The 17319-nt window shown below is 36.4% G+C and overlaps 1 long non-coding RNA gene across 1 annotated transcript in view; it reads left to right on the forward strand.

The window, feature by feature from the left end:
- Nucleotides 1–16765, forward strand: part of LOC145552931 (uncharacterized) — a 46801-nt gene extending 30036 nt beyond the window's left edge. Inside the window, exon 3 of the long non-coding RNA XR_014089065.1 lies at nt 15090–16765. This is a non-coding gene — a long non-coding RNA (uncharacterized LOC145552931). The remainder of the gene's footprint in view (nt 1–15089) is intronic.
- The last annotated feature ends 554 nt before the right edge of the window (nt 16766–17319 follow it).

Raw genomic sequence — 17319 nt, forward strand, 5'->3', positions numbered from 1 at the left:
AAAAGCAGCTTGAGTTTCTATCTCATAATTATGACTTTGAAACTCAAAATTACTTTTATTCTTGAAATTCTAACTTTTATCCTTGAAATTATGCTCTTCATTATCATAATTATGACTCTAAAACTCAAAATGGACTCTTCTTCTCATAATTATTACTTTGAAACTCAAAATGATCACTTTAAAACAAAAAATTGACTTATTCCCAAATGTATGCCTTTTTATCATGAAATTATTACTTTTATTCTTGTAATTATGACATGAAAACTCAACATTTTCACCTTTATTCTCAAAATTATGATTTTTATTCCAATAATTATGACTTCTTTTTGGGATTTTATTTTTTCTTTCATGGCAGAAATGGGCTTTGAAGTGAGGCTTGATGCCCTTTACTTATCCAAGCACAGGCCCGTTCATCTGGTCCATTTTTGGTCTATTGTGCCCTAAAAGAAGCTGCCTAATAATTATGCAAACCTTGATATAGAGTGCTGGTCTGATTAGGCCACATCTTCCCTCATCACAGCATTTTTATGCTTAAATCATTAAGAATTCAAATTTATTCAGCTTTGAGTTAGAAAATATGACCAAAATAATCACTTGCTTCATAATGTTCACACAGTATGTCATTCAACTCGGATAAAAAGCAGCCCATGTGTCATCACATCCCCTTAGAGGGAACAAGAATAGTAACATCAATTTGCGTATGGCGCCTGCAGCTGTGATGCATATATCTAAACCCAAATATAAGTATAATCTACCCTTTAAGCTTATGGCTATTACAAACGCCAAGCAGAACAGCTTGGAATGCTTTTTGTAATGGCAGTATGGATATTGATTAAAGTGAATCAGAAAACTTTGTTGTGGTTAAAAAGAGTGTGGTGAGCTAAGTGTAACTGATGGGAACAATGTCTATTCTGTTATCAGAACAATGTAATCATAACAATTATTTAATCCACATTTATTTCCAGAATGCACACATTAACATGAATAATCTGTTAATTAATTAAAGGTGCCAGATTATGAGCTCAATATCCCCGATACATATCAGAGCATAGAAAAACTCTATTGCTGCTTTGACAATAATTAAGTAGCAACCATCATTGCTGTCATTCAGTTTGAGAAAATTGTGATGCCATTTTCAAATAAACTGAAGTCCATCATAGTACAGTGAGCAAAAAGAACATTTAGTTTTCCTGCAAGATAAAGTATTTTATTGAGTTGAATTTTGCATGTTAGACTCTATGAACCTCAGTTAGTATATTAAATTTAACAGTTTGCTTTTTTAGACTCAAAGGGTTACCTGTTTTACTCGTATACTCTTAAAACTCATTTTTACTCTTTGGCATTTAATTGATGTTTTGTTTTGTGCTCTGTTTTGTTATTTGTGTTGTTCTTGTGCAGCACTTTGGTGCAGTTTTATACCTGTTTTAAAGTGCTATATAAATACATTTGACATTGACATTACAGCACAACTTACTCTTGCAAAGTTGCAAACATTGTGACAAGACTTCCAAAACAATGTTCGTTAGAGAGACAGAAACAGATTTTCACCACAACACAATACTTTTTTTGTGGTTGATAAACAAACACAGCACATAATATGCTCTAATGCTTCATAACAACAGCCAAGCAGAATTGTTGGACTGAAGATTTTCTCATAATTTAGTTTCTTTGCTCCTCTGCTCTGAAACAAACAGTTTTGTTTATTGTAACTTTGTTTATCAAACAATCTGAATAATTAACTGTTTGATGCGTTTTATTTTTTACGGCTTTGTTATCTGTGTTTTAAACACAATGCTTTTATGCTTTATCTGCTTTCAATCCTTTTTGCTTAATGTCCAGTAAAACCTCTTGGATTGCCTCATGTATAATTTGTTCTGTATAAATAAACTTGTCTTAGAACCTGAACACTTTGCAGTCAGTGAGTCGAATATGAAATCATAGAAGACTGGAACAAACTGGGTTATTGACTCCGAATGCAAAAGTAAATCTACAAGAAAATTACTGAGGTGCCATAAAGTGTTATAAATAAAATGTTATGTGGAGCTGTTCAGAAAAGTCCTAACATATATTACCGCCTCGGAAAAAAATTAAAAATACTGTTGCTGCAGGTACAGTGATGAGGAAAATGAGCAACCATCTACTGCAAATGAAATGCTCTTGGTTTACTGATAATTATGCTTATGCTTTTGAAAATCTGGTAGGTTCAGATTTTTAAAAGTAGGATCTTTGGCAGCTTTGTGGTCCAGAACATTCAGGTCTGTGGTAACAAACAGATGTCTGGAAAACTGGACAAACTGAAGTGCAGTGGATCCCGGCCTGTTCTTGGTCCAGTATTCACAGATTCACCCATTTGTGTGTCTTTCTGTGAAAATGCCACAAGGGAATATGAAATAACGGGGCATAAAAAAACTTGACACACTATTGACTGATGCTTGCAAAGAAGCCAATTCATTAGCACAGTTAACTTTTGATGCAGATTGGCTGCACTCTCAAGAGCAGAGATGGGCAAGACTGAAGATATTAAATTCTGCAGTAGTGCCAAGACGGTTTCCGCTGTGTGCATTACTGCTTATTGAGGTATATTTGGTGTTTAAACTATTAAAATATGCAGTTGAAAGCATTTTCACAAAGGGGCTCTGAGCTATTTAAGCATTTTTAGCTATTTACGGACGGTTGTCGTCCCTAACCTCCACTTTAATGCCTGGAAGAAATAAAAAGGAAAACATTCCTCCAAAATTATGTAAGAGTGTGATGGAGCCAGATAAAAAATGACAAATTCAAATTATTGATGCTTAAGGAGTAAAAAAAAAATGACATAATCAAGTGACGTAGTTATCTTTTCCAGTGACTACATCGGCACGCATGGAAACTTTTCTTTTTGAATTAAATCTGCCATGACGGCATGTTCTGTTGATGACAAACTAAATGACCCGCAGTGTTGTACTATGTTAGGTTTTACTTACTCTTTACTGACTTACATCAAGTTAAATATAACAATAATAACTGATTTTAGTAACTTGTTCAAAGTGGAACTGATGACAATAAGCTACATCAGTTTTTAAGTAGCAGGGTTTTATGCTATGATAAATAGCAGGAATAAAAACACAGAATATTGTATTTCAAACTTCATAAAACTCATAATGTTCCCAAAGTCTTTCTAAATTTCACCCCCAGGTATCTAATACGATCTTTCGTTTTCATTTTATTGCTTTTTAATCAAGAGGTCATAGTTGTTTCCCTGCATCATCTGATGCAAACTCCTGATTTTCACTCCTTCAGCAGATCGGGGAGCAACTGCTTGATTTGTGTTGTTCTCCCTTGAGTGTAGGAGTCGGAGGCAGAGAGAGGGGGAGTCAAAGGTTAGCAGGGGAGAAGATCGACACCATCTGGCTCTGATTATGTTTCTGAAAAGAGAGATTTCATCCTCAGTGTTGCCTGAATGCCTGAACGTTTTGTTTCTTCTGAAACGTCATACTCAATAGTTTTAATAGTTAATATAAACAGGCAGAGAAAGCCTCTTCACTACGTCCTTCTCATTACACTGTTTCTACAGAATCCATTGTTTTAATGATCGGATTGATGAAAACCAACAAAATCTTAAATGTTGCGGAGTGATGGGCTCACATCCAAAAGAAGCAATCACACTGATGAGCTGCGATCGCTGTGATTCATGAGCACATATGCATAGGTAAGCTCACTAAAATCAATTAGCCTGAAGCGCAAAACTGACCTTTGACTGTTATAATGGGAACCTTAAACGCCCCTCGGGGTCAAAGGACACTCAGAGGCCCACCTGTGAAGACAATTAAAAACAGGAAACTTGTTTTAACTGAGGCACAAGAGCCAAAATCTCATCGTAACACGTCTAGCAGGCAGCTTTGAGATGTTTGGAACATGTTACTATTTTTATACATGTTCCTCTTTTGATTCATTGAACAGAAACACATTGAGGGGTGCTTACATGGACAAATAAAAAGCTTTTGCCAGGACCTACAGGAAGTGTTTAGGAAAGTGATTTCTCCCATTCTGTATTCCTCAATGGTTTACTACTTGTTCCTAAATTACACATTTCTCCCGTATTTTAAAATATGTCAGACAGTTGCTGCCTTTCTTATTGTGGAAAATGGAAAAATATATATTTTTTATATTTGATTTCTATCACATTGAACCCTAAAACGGTTCATTAGACTCTGGATCTCACCAGTTAGGACGAACCTCTTTGCCAGGTAAATCTGTCTAATCTTCATTGTATTCTTACAACAAATTAGATGTAAATGCTTGAATGTGTGTTTTTCCTTCACTGTAATTTGTGTTTTTTTTATTCTGCAAAACATCTTGGGTTACGTCGTCTATAAATATTATTACAGAAATAAGCTTGCTTTGCTTTATTACTGATTTTTATCCATTTAGATCAAAACTCGTGCAGTTATTCCCGTCAAGCGGTGGTTGATCATCAAAGGATGGGAAATTGGCGTCGCCTGGGTTGAGCTACTGAGACACAGAATGTTTGGAGATTTGGGTAATTAAGAGCAGAAGTTGCACTTGGATGATACAACATTTATTTTGCTGGGTGGGCTTCTCTGAGAGGTTTGTTGATTAGAAAAACATCTGAGAAAACAAACACCATCATGAGAACATTATCTGTGAAAAGCATTACATTTAAACTTAGTTGCTAGAAATGTATGTATTAAATGTATGTATATATATTAGACCAGATATCTTCTCAAAATACAATTTCCTACAATATTTTAAACCATCAAACTCTGAAAATAGTTTTCCTATATTAAAACAATCAGTGAATGAGTATTTACAACAGGTCTTAGAACTGCTAAATGGCAGGTATTTCAGAAAACAAGTGATTTACAAAGGGTTAACGACTCCTACGCCCAAAACGGTGTTCCAGAAAATAACGAGTGGACATCACCATCTTCGTCAGCTTCATTTCCTGAGCTTGTTTACACTGAACGTTCCAGCTGAAGTCACGGCTGCTGTGATTATCAGAAATGTTGGAGTTTAAAAAATGTCAGATAACAGTTTAGAGTTCATATGTGACGGTGCCAAGACAAGCCGAGAGCGAAGCGGATTGTTTCTCTGGTTCCAGAGCTAAAGTTCATTTAGCATATGCACAGAGATGTGTATGCACCACTGCCAAAACTGTGGTAAACTCAGAGCGAGACGAGCACAAGCAACATGTGTTTGGATTAAAAAGGCCGAAATCCATTTTCTTAGATGCTGCATATTTCTACGGGTAGATTTCTGTCTATTCATCAAATCAACAAATTAAATACTGTAACCTGACTCAGAATACAAACTGAACTGACCTGTAAGCAGTCTGGGGCTGTACAGGCTCAAGTATCTGCTGCAATGTGAATGCTGTCTATTTTATACAGGAGTGCAAGTTAGTATTTGTACATAGGGAGTGTTTACCTATAAATACAAGTTCAAGTGAAGCTGTCTGAGTGTCTGTCTGTCACAAATTGTTTGTTTCTGTGTCTGTGATTCACAACAGCTGGATGAGCAAAGTGGGCTTGTCCAATCAGGGGGCTTGTAGACTCCAGATGTGAAAATAATGTTTTTTAGAATTTAGAAGCAGTTTTTGGTGAAGCTACTGATTGTACAATCGCAACACGTGTTTTGGTGAAGTAAATAAAAATGAAAAGCTCATTGATGATGATGATGATAGATGGCTCATGCTGAGTTTAAAGTAATGCCCTTATAGTGAGTTATTAGAAACCTCTAGTTATTTCTGATACAAGCAAACTAACCAACAAAAAGAAAACCTCTAAGCTGTAGAGTATGGATTGCATTACATGCGTTTGTGTGGTCATTTATAGTGAAAACCTGGAAATCATCATGTTTAGAAAGTCCAAAAATGGATTGAAATTTTTACTTTTCTGTCCAAAGACATTTTAGTACTGCTTCAATAAATATAAATCCATTTTAAAGTATTACTGAATCATTTATTGCGTGCTGGTTGGAGGTACAACTGTACTACTTAAAGCAGCTGGTGCACAGAAGAAGGCTATTTGAGAATTGAAAACTGCTATTTGTAGAGAAGTGTTTTTGTTTGTGTGGCTCTAATGATGAAAGTGACATCAAAACTGGTTTAAAAATTCATCTGTTTTTTATTTGCTTCTAACATCAGAGCCCCATAGACAAATACTCTGAAACCATGTGACGAGTCTTCAGGCAATAAGGTCAGCTGTGACTCTTTCTGCATGGAGTTTGCATGTTCTCCCTGTGTACATGTTTGTTCTCTCAGGATACTCCGGGTTCCTCCAAAGCCACAGTTCATATGTATTTCCAATGCAATGCATCCATTGTTTATTGTGAAAACTACTTATATTCATCTGTTGAGTAATTGTTTCCAAAGTAATCTGTGGAATCAGAAACTTAAAAGTGAATTATTAGAAAATGTTCAATCATTCAAAACAAATTGTCTGACTGACGTGAAAGATAGGATTCTCATAATCTACCCCTTTCATGCGCTTCTCAAAGCAAAGACTCTGTTTCTCATAACTGCTCTGAATCTCATAAAACTCTAATGTTACATAGACCAGCTAAAGGAAATGTGATTATATCTGTTGAAAAAGAAAAATCTATACGTTGACTCCAGTCACAGACACAACACAGACGTAAAGAACAAAAGATGCTAAAAGCCATCAGTGCAAGGAAAACTTCACTCATCACTGCTGTTATAAAACGTGATGTCATTTCTTTATCAATCAAATATGACTGTTTATCTGAGGGAGATGAGATGAGATGCGCTGAGGCCAGGAGATCTGTGGAGCTGCTGCATGAGAGGCTTCCTGTGGTTAGGGACCCTCAGTGGAAAGCGGATTATGTGTTTAGAAGTCTTGGATCACAGTACAGCCTACAGCCGTTTTCCTCCACCTGCCTCAGCAGCCGGGATAATGACCCGAGTCTGCAAGGTCTCGGCTCAAACAGGCTGCAGCTATCGATACGTCTGACCTGAGGATGGACTTGATTAGTACCAGCAGGAGGTCCACTTTCAGCCATGTCTGAAACTCAAGACAGTTATTGTCCAAATTGGTTTGAACTATAACATTTAACAGCGTTTCAGTTTATACAAAAGTTTCATGTAAAAATCCAACATACCTTTGGATTAGGGTCAATCTCAGTCTAAATTCTGCACTTGTACAAAAAAAATACTAGGCAAATATTGAGAACACCCAAAATGTAGCAAAACCTGGACCAAATATTGGGGACCACAACAGCTGAAATCCACATCCCCTCTAAAATGCCTATAGCTGCCTATTTTAATAGTTCACACACCAAATATGCCTTGATACTTATTAATGGGCATAGTGGAAACCTTCTTGGCACAATGGCAGAAGCTAAAATCCACGGTTTTCGTTTTCTCTGCTCTTCAGGGAACACCCAATCACTGTCAAAGAAAATGAATGCTGCTCCGGGATTGGTTCATTTGCAAACACCAGCTAATAACGTCTCAGGTGCCTAGATGCCTAGAATTGCACTCGGGTATCTCAGCTTTCTAAGTTTCATTTTCTTTTAATATTATTCTAAAGAAATCTGCAAATAGGCAATTTTTTCATAAATAATTCTAAGTTATTAATTCCATGAATACTTGTTTTTATTAAACAGAATGTATCTACAAAGGTGTGTTTTCTTCCTGAGGAAAGACACCCAACCCTCTAATACATTTGAAATAACTTTTGAGAGACTTGTAGACATCTACCAGTCTCTGACATTTGTCTGCAAAAAGTTGTGAAAAGCGTCTGGATGTTGGAGGTGTTTCTTGCATGTTCACCTTGTTTTAAGTCACCTCACAGCATCTCAGTGAGTTTAAGATCAAGGCATTGTCTCTGCCAAGGATTGTATGCGTCTTACTTCTCATCCAGTCCTTGGTAGACTTACTGGTAAGTTTTGAGTCACTGTCATGTCCAGTTCTTCCTCAGCTCTGTCATTGTAGATGAAAACAGCTGACTCTTCCAGCTCTGTGCTTCACAGTTGACATTTCCTGGAAAGCTGTGTTTGGTTTGTATGAAGTAAGTCCTTTGTTCTGGTGTCTAAATAATTCAATTTGAGACTTAGAAGTCCTGTTCTTTGGTAGAGAGTTTTTTATTTTAGCTAGCAAAGTTTCCTCCTTGCCCACCTCCCGCAAGAGAGTTGTGAAGTTTTTTCTGAAAGAGCAGGCACTCATTTTTGTATTGAAGAAGCAAGAGCTTGCTGTAGGTCTTGTGATGAGATTTTGGGTTTTTGGAGACGTTGGTTGGCATCTTTCTTTTTTCCAGTGCTTGTTGGTAGTTTATTTTATTTTTTTTTTTATTTTTAAACAGACACAACTTGTCCACTATTAGAATGGATGATTTCACGTTTTAGAGTCCTCTTCAAGACCCTTGCTGCTACAATCCTCTTTCTGGGTCATGGCAACTTTGGTTGAGCTGCAAACTAACACTACAGATCATTGTGAACACCCCACCGCAAACGTGAAACATTGTGGTGGAAGAATCATGATGAAGGGTTGCTTTTCTTCAGTAGAAACATCCAACAAGAAAATCTGTTAAAGCTGGAAAATACTTGAGGCTGGGTTGGAAAACAACGCTAAACATGCAAGCAGAGTGACGATGTTAAGATCAATGGTATGAGTTAAAATTACCCAGTCAAAGGACAAACTCAAACCCAACTGAGAATCTGTGGTAGTTGATAAAAAGTTCTCTTCATCCAAAACAACTGAGATTTAATTATTTTACAAATAAGCAAAATGTTTTTCTGGAAGTGAAAAGCCAGCAGAGATGTTTGGCCTGAAAAGATGTTGTATTGTACAAAGTGTAGACTAAATGGAGGCTCAATACTTATGAATGCAACATTTATTTTTTTGTGAACTGTGCAGCATATTTCCCTTTTTCTTCAAATTATTGTTATTGTTCTGCCTCATAAAATCCCAGCAAAAATACATCAATACTTGTGATTGACAAAATGTAAAAAAGATCAAGGGATACAAGTCATTTTGCATCATCCATTCTATCCCATTGCAAAGTAAATCTACTCCATTCTGCCTCCAGCATCAGGATCTTGGCTTGTTAGAAAACATTTGTGCTGGTTTTGTCAAAAGCAAATCTTTTTTTTTTTTCTTCCAAAGGCTCAGTTCCCATCAGGAAGAGATGGAGTCTCATGAAATATGTCCAAGAAAAACAGGCACCTCTGTGACCTGCAGGGACAGTCAGTGTGGGCTTTTAAATCCTCAGGGGATGTCTCCGAGCCCAAGCATGGGCTGATTTAATTACATTACGAAAACACTGTGTATATATTGGTGTGTGTGCATCGGCAGCCATGTTATGCTTTCCATCCTTAGTTTGGCCGTGTGTGTGAAATAAGTGAGCCTGTTTCTATTCATCTTCTTCATGTGTCTTCTAATTTTCAAATAGTCCACTTGCACACATGAATAAGAAGTGTGACATAAATACTGTATCAAGATGAAGAATCTGTGTGAGTGTGTACAGCAGCTTGGTCTGCTGTGTGTAATTACAGAACAGACATTCAGAAGAGGCTCAGGAGTCAAAGCTGATGCAACTGAAAGTCATGGGTCATTGTGAACATCTCACAATAACCTACTGCTTCATCTTCTTTTATGCTTTTGTTCTTGCCAAAGAAAAACGGTAATGTAAAATGGACTAAAATAAAGACACGATTTAAGAAATGTAAATGTTCTATGATAATAGAATCTCAAGTTTCAGTTTACACACATTTGATGACACAATTTTGATATTATACAAAGGGATAACACAAGTTTTTAACATTTTTTTTTTCATTCATTTCATCCATCCATTTTCTGTACACCCTTGTACCTTTAGTGGCAGGGCCGGCCCAAGGCATAAGCAAACTAAGCAGCCGCTTAGGGCCCCAGAGCCACTAAGGGGCCCCTCAGTAAAACTAATTTTTTATTTTAAAAAAAAATAATTTCTATGTCATTATAATATCAAAAACACACAATTTCACTGTGAAGTTATTTGTTTTTACAATAATATATATTTGATAATGTATGTAGAAATCATTATTTTATGGATAAAAATAAAAAAATGAATTGCTCTTGGGGGGCCTGTGGTGGTCGCGGTAGGTACCATACGCTTTGCCGGTAACATGAGCTGCTGTGCGATGTGCAGAGCGTCCAAAGCTCCGGTCAGAAGTTAAGTTAGCAAAACAATGTCTCAAAAAGGACTTATCCTTCAAGGAGGGAGAAAAGAAAGAGGAAGAATAGAAAAAAGCCAAGATAAAGGTTTGTTTTAATGAGCCTTGGTAATGTAATGTCATGTAAAAGATTTGTAAAGCTGCTACCTTGATAGCAACCTGGAACGGTCCAGTTCAGCAGCCAAACATTTATGCTAGGGTCTTTGTGTTTGTGTGAAACTGAGTTTAAACTTTAAATGAGTTGATTTTGGCTGATATGAATTTCTTTTTGTCTGAAATGTTGCTAAATATAACAAGAAACGGTGTGGTGAATATTATCAACAGCAGACGTGCAGACCTGACCTGGTGGTGCCGCTCTGAGAGTCAAAGCTCTCATTGCAGAGCAAAAGAGGACAGAGGCTGATTTTTAAACCTTTGGTGACAAAGATAAGATTAGGGGATAAGATGGGCTTCACATGTAAGTATCGGCCAATCACGATCCCCCAAAATTAAGGAAATTGTCGCCAAGAAATGAACTGGTTGATAAATCAGTTGGCCAATAAATGTATCCTATATTATATATGTATATAATGTAAACAGGACTGTCAGAGATGCAATAAGTTTATAGCAGGTGTGTGAATGATCTAATGATGGGGCTGCTGATTGAAGCCAGTCCACATTGTTAGCAGAACTAGAGGGCCCCAAAACCACATTTTGCTTGGGGCCCCATGGAGGCTTGGGCCGGTCCTGCTCAGTGGGGTCGGGAGGGTTGCTGCTGCCCATCTCCAGCTAACGTTCCAGGCGAAAGGCGGTGTTCACCCTGGACAGGTCGCCAGTCAGTCGCAGAATTATTTTTCCGTTTGCCATCTACAAAGTTCCTGATAAAATTAAATATAAATACATTTGATGGGTAAATACACATAAGCTTAAATAAATTCTGTACATTTAGCAATTTAAATATATGTATTTTTTATTTTGTCAGCATTTTACAGGAAATAAAGCCTTAAAGATACATTTTTAACTTGTCTAAAAATGTGACTCAACTTGGAATTAAGTCGCTAAAATGAAAGACTGGACCGAGGCCTGGGCCATAAAGACTTGAGACTTGACTTGTGGTCTGAGATTAAATTCTTTGTTACAGTTTTTATCTCATAATTAAGAGTGATTATGACGATTGACCAAACCTCAGTTGTCATAATCCTCAATGATGATTGTGGCTTATGGGATGTTATTAGCTAATAACAGCTTGTTTATATTAGCTGTGGCTTCATAATAATGACCAGATAAATGTCTCTCCAACATGACGTTGTACTAAACAACTTTGAATAACTTAGGAAACAAAGTAAACTTAATGGTGACATTCCTTCACCATTGAGCTAACTGCAATAATACAAGGACACATGTATAAAAATAAAACCACTCAATTAAACTGCACCCTGTTTAATTGCTTACTGCACCCTGTCTCATTCATAATGTGTAATTTAGACCTTAAAGTTTAACGTCTTATTTAGAATTTTACTGTGAATCTGGAGAATGGTTTCACATTGTTGTGAAAAATTATCCAGCTCAGTGTAAAAAGAAGAAAACTGTCCAAACCATATTTAGTGCAACATATAACAATTGAGTAGACAATATGAAGAAAGGAATAGTCATTACAAAAACAACAAAAGTACTTTGCCTAATGCATTCAGAAATTCAAAATTAATAAGTTTTAACCGCTTCCTATTATTTTTCCTTGAACATAAATACATATTTGTATTTCTAATGGGGTAAATTAAAACACTTGATCAATTTTTAAAATAATATCAGGCAGAATTCAACTGTTATTTTTGTATAATCCATTAATTGTTAAAATGTTGAAAGATAATAGCTAATAAATATTAAAACACAAACATGACTAGAACATGGAAAAAAAAATCTCGTCAGTATCTCAAAGAGATGCATGTTACAAATTTAATCTATCATAATAATATTTATATCCCATAAATATTACACATACATGTATTTCTGTATTTTATTTTTCATTATAAGTTTAAAGAGAAAAGGTTTTATTTTATTTCCTATTATTTATGAATTTATCCTCATTAAAATTTTTCCATATGTCGTAAAATACAAAGGTGCACGGAGCAATCAGTGAAACATGAAACAGAGAAAGTCATGTCAGTGTTATGGCTGGTTATGAATCCCAGAGCTCATAAAGTGAAAACAAGTCTCTGCACTCTGACAGAAAAAGGCTCAAAAGTCCAGACACTGATAAAATATCACTTTTATCCACGAGCCACTAATCTCTTCCAGCCATGAGCACACAGGAGTCCCAGTATTTTTGTTTTTATTTGTAACTGCATTCTGAGGAACACATTTAGTACATGTTGTATTTTTACACATCACTTTCCCACAATTTTGCACATTTCAAAATTCCTGCTAACAGAAATCCTCAAAACCCTCTTAAGTGTGTGATTTCTCCCATAGAGTGTAATCACAAACATCTCAGAGCTTTGATAGTCTCCTGAACTTACACATGGCAGCACTTAATCGGTAAAGCCTTTGAGCTCGGCCAGCGACTGCAGGGATTAAAGATAAGACATCTAATGGAAAGAAAACTCTAAGGGCTGACATTTTATGTAATGTGTTAGCATCCAAACAGAGTCATAATATGTTTTTAGATACAGACGTAGCAGATATCAGATATATTATTTTGTGATGTTAATCGTAACTGGAAGTGAAAATTGTTTATTTTTCTTTCGATAATTTAGTTTGTGATCTTGAGAGGGAGGTTGATTTCTGAAATATAAGATGTTTGCAGATTTACTGTCAGAGAAAACAAATAAAATAAAAATGAAACTGTCTAATAAATAACCTCACAGCCTGTGTGGCTAATGTTTCATCAAAGGAACTAAAGATAAAAGAAGAAAACCCTCAGCATGGGTAAACTGAGTCCCGGCATCTGAAATAAATTTACTTTTGACAGAGCAGCTCCAGGGTCAAAATCTGGACTCTTCCCCAAAACAGCAGCAAAGCAAAAACAACAATGCAGAAGCAACAGCACTGATCATCTCCACATGTCCGCGGACGCATCGGACGGTCCGAGGAATCTGATCTCCTTGATGCTTTCCCCAGGAGGCGGAACAGCTGATGTGTAATGAAGCTTTCAGCACATCGTTTCCATAAAATGCATATATTTAGAAACAAGTCAATCATCAAGCTTATTTAAAGTCAGCTGTGCAGCTTCTCTTTGGTTAATCTGTTCGGAATAATTTTGAACTATTTTTGTGCGTCAGACTGATGTGCTTTTAAGATTTGGAAACGCTGTTGTGTTGTGTTCAGTTATTTTCATTAAAGTACAGGGCTTTGTAAAGACCTTGAGTAAAAGGCCTGTTTGCAGATCGGTTAAAGACATGCGTGAGAATTTTCTAACCCCTCTCAGGGTTCAGTGGGCTTTGGCTCACCGCCTGGAACCCAAAGCTCTGCATGACAGGCCGTTTAAATGTTTGGAAGAAAGGTCCTGAAAAATGCACAAAAATAAATATAATACATGGAGAGAGAGATCTTATTTATTGTTATAAACTGTTTTTACTATTTAAATTAAAGCTACCGTGCTTCTCTCATTCTAGTCTTTTTCTTTGTCCTGTTTTCCCTGGTAGGTGTTCAGTTTTGAAGCCCATTCAGAAAATGAGCTTTAAGCGTTCTCTCCCAAACGCCTCATTTAACGTGTTGTTTCCTGTGTTTGTGTGTTTCGTTTTGTTCTGACAAACAGATGCAAAGGCTTTTTTTCTTTTTTCATGGTGATTGGTTTTCAGGAAATAACCACTAGATGTCATGGTTGCTTGGTTTTCTAGACAGTCGGGCAGTATTATCCCACTGCTGCAGGCTTTCTAATAAACACACAAAAAATAACAATAATCAAGGCAGAAACTGTTTTCTAGAACTTTAATAGAATTTTGTGTCGGAAGTGTCACATTTTACAAATCTTAAACCTATAAAGTGCCTAAGACTAAATTAATATTAATCTGCAGATAAATTAGCAAATAATTGTAGTGAATTTTTGTTGCATTTCATTTAATTCCAGGTTAATTCAGTTTATTGTCAATTTAAAATAGATCAGCGCTATAATCAGAAAGCGAACAGAAGCAGTTTATTTAAAACTGCATCTGTTTTAAGTAAACAGATGAGTTTAAATGAGTTTAAAGTTTAATTTAAATCCAGATTTAAACTCAACTAAATGCATTAAAGTTAAAACCTGATTATTAAAACTATTACTCTAATTGATAAAAGGTTTTCCAACCAAGGAAACTCCGTTGCATTGATTCAGATTTTGCAGCAAAAGCTCTTCCTCTTGAATGAACATATTTCTAGTAAATTGTTCTGTGTAGTATTTAAATGCACAAAACATCTAACTCTGTGTCTTTTTTATTTTGGTTGTGTCAGAACTGAAAATCCTCATTTTATGTAATATTAATTTATTAATGTTTATTAGTTTTGCACTGAAATAGACTGCAACCTATTTAGCCGTACAGGAAGGATGACAATAATTCTGTATTTATTTGCTAAAAATACAGATATTTTCCATAATTTAACACACATTTTAAGCGTTAAAGATTAATGAAGGGACTTGTGAATCTACGCTGAAATTTTTTGAATGGACTGAAAAGCCATATTTGGCCTTTTAGAAGCAATAAAAGAGATAATAACCTTAAATATTGATAAAAAAAAATATGGAGGAATTAAACCGCAGTTATCGTAACTAACAAACCAGTTTGTCAAACTCTGTGTAAAAGCTAAAAAAAAAGGAGAAAAGTCTCTATTGCTGCAACTCTTCTTCCTTAGAGTCAGAACAAAAGCTTGGTATCTGCCCCCTCTTCGGCTTCAGCCCCCCTCTGCCTCCACCTCTCCATCCTGCTCCCTCAATTTCTTCCCTCTCTCTCTCTACACTTCTCTTGCAGCTCATCTCTCCATCTCTCCAATTCAAGTCAGACAGATGCCTCTCCGGAACTTCAGAGCCGTGGAGTGGAAGTGATGAAAGCCACAAGCTCGGGTCCCACTGCAAGACCCCAGCTACTCGTCTGCCAGCGCAAACTCCCTCATTTAGAAGCACATCCTGGAACTGGGGCTGCTTTTTAATTAAAGCCTTGGTGGATTGGGCGAGACCCAGTAGAGGTTTCGAGGGGGAAACTTTAAAGTTGCACTTGACAGGTATATTTAAGTTCACCAAGTTTGACCAGATGGAACATGTATATTGTATAAGTCTTTGAATATTGTGGTGGTAGGGTGGAAAGAAATATATCAAACAAGTAAAAAGTTAAAAAAAAAAAAAAAAAAATCATGGAGGGGGGAGACTGAGAGAGGAAAGGGGGGAAAAGTGGCAGGGATGAGGGATGTGTGCATGGAGGGTGGGTAGGAAGCCAAGAGCAACACGGCTGGAGCAAACGGAGCACAGACTTCTGGGTGGATCTTAGATGTTTCTGCAAGGAGCAACTCAGGAATTCACTCACTAAGAACCCCAGTCTTTATCTGGCAGTAGATAAAATGAGACATTTGAAAGACTTAATTGTTAATATTCATCAATATGTCTAATTATTCAGAGAAAAGTGAAAAATGTATTAGGGATATCTCTGTAGATTAGTGGACGTGTTCCTGAGTGGAGACACTTCTAAAGTGTCTTTTTATGATTCATTCATCTATCCGGTAATCATCGGCATCACAGCTTTTGGACAAACTGCTAAATCAACTGATTAAAAAAAGACAAGCATGCAGTATTGATCGGTGCTCCCTTTGCTAAATGATCTTTGGGAGGCACAGCTGTTGAGTGGACGAGGTTTGGTGAAAACATTGCTTTATGTGAATGTTCAGCGTCCAATATGAAGTTTCTAAACTCTCAAAGACCAGCAATTTGTTGCCGAAGTTGCGTCTAAAACCCGAGAAGAGATTGAATGTTTTCTGCTTTTCAGCCGGTTGAAAGGTGTATTTGTAAATTTCTGATGGACTTTATTTATTTATTCCTTTTTCAAAAATACGCCATAACTCTTTGGGGCGCTTTTGCTTTGCTCCTGTTCTCTCACAGAAGAAAGAGTGAAGTGATTGCTCCCTCTAGTGAATACATTCAGAAACACCGACTGGACGACAGAATTTTACATGAGCTTAAACATCAATTTATACGAACTCAAAGTCCTGTCTATTCTACTGAGAAACAGCAAAAACTATCCACAAGTTTAAATTATTGTAGCCGGAGAACATTTTATTCATGAGGGCTCAGATGGCCAGCATTTTCCTTAACAGAACATTTCTCACTGTTTAGCTGGAGCCCAGCAGTGTTTTCTAATCCCTCTTGATCGCATGTTTCATTTCCATTTATTTTTATTTTTTTGCTTTGCACAGTTGTTTATGACGGCACTAAATGCATCCTGAGCCAGGTGTCAATGTTATACTTGCAGAATCTTATACTTAGTCTTATTTCAAACAGGTTTTATAGGGCAACCTTCTTTCATAGTGTCACCAAAATCAGATCCCAGAGTGATGCAAAAAATTAGTACATGTGCTTGTTGATTCTAGGACGGCGGAGTCCGGCGACGACAGGCGCTTGAATTCTGTAACAAACATATGTTTTTATCTTTTTCTTTTTTTTTTTTCAAAATCTCTCTCTCTTTCTTACTGTTTATTCAATGTCACATGTTTTATTTTTTCTTTAATTATGTAAAGCACCTTGAAATGCCTTGCTGCTGAAATGTGCTATACAAATAAAATTTGATTGATTGGTTAATTGATAGGAAGGAGCGTTGCATTTTTTTCATCAGCAGGAATTTCAAGAATTAAAACACCTCCAAGATGGTGCAGCTAAAGTTTTGATAGTCTTTTTAATATGAATTAATTAAATACAGAGTGATAGAGTTCAAGTGCTGCGTTTTGATCATTTTGGCTGGTGAAAATCTTTTCTTTGATTGTATATGAGCCAAAAACAGGGACTTTGATGCTGAACCTTATTTGAGAAAATACGATGGATCATGAGGTCAACAGGAAATGACCTCAAATCATCAGACATTGGAAAGATATCCATCTATGTGCATACAAATGTATACAAAGATGCATATTTATGTATACACATGGTGTCAGTCCTTAACTGAGTCTGTGTATTAGTTGAATCTGCGTGTTTGCTTCTCTCTCATTGCTCATTTATGC

Source organism: Poecilia reticulata, chromosome 1, assembly GCF_904066995.2.
Source record: "Poecilia reticulata chromosome 1, P_reticulata-male-v2, whole genome shotgun sequence".
NCBI lineage: Eukaryota > Metazoa > Chordata > Actinopteri > Cyprinodontiformes > Poeciliidae > Poecilia > Poecilia reticulata.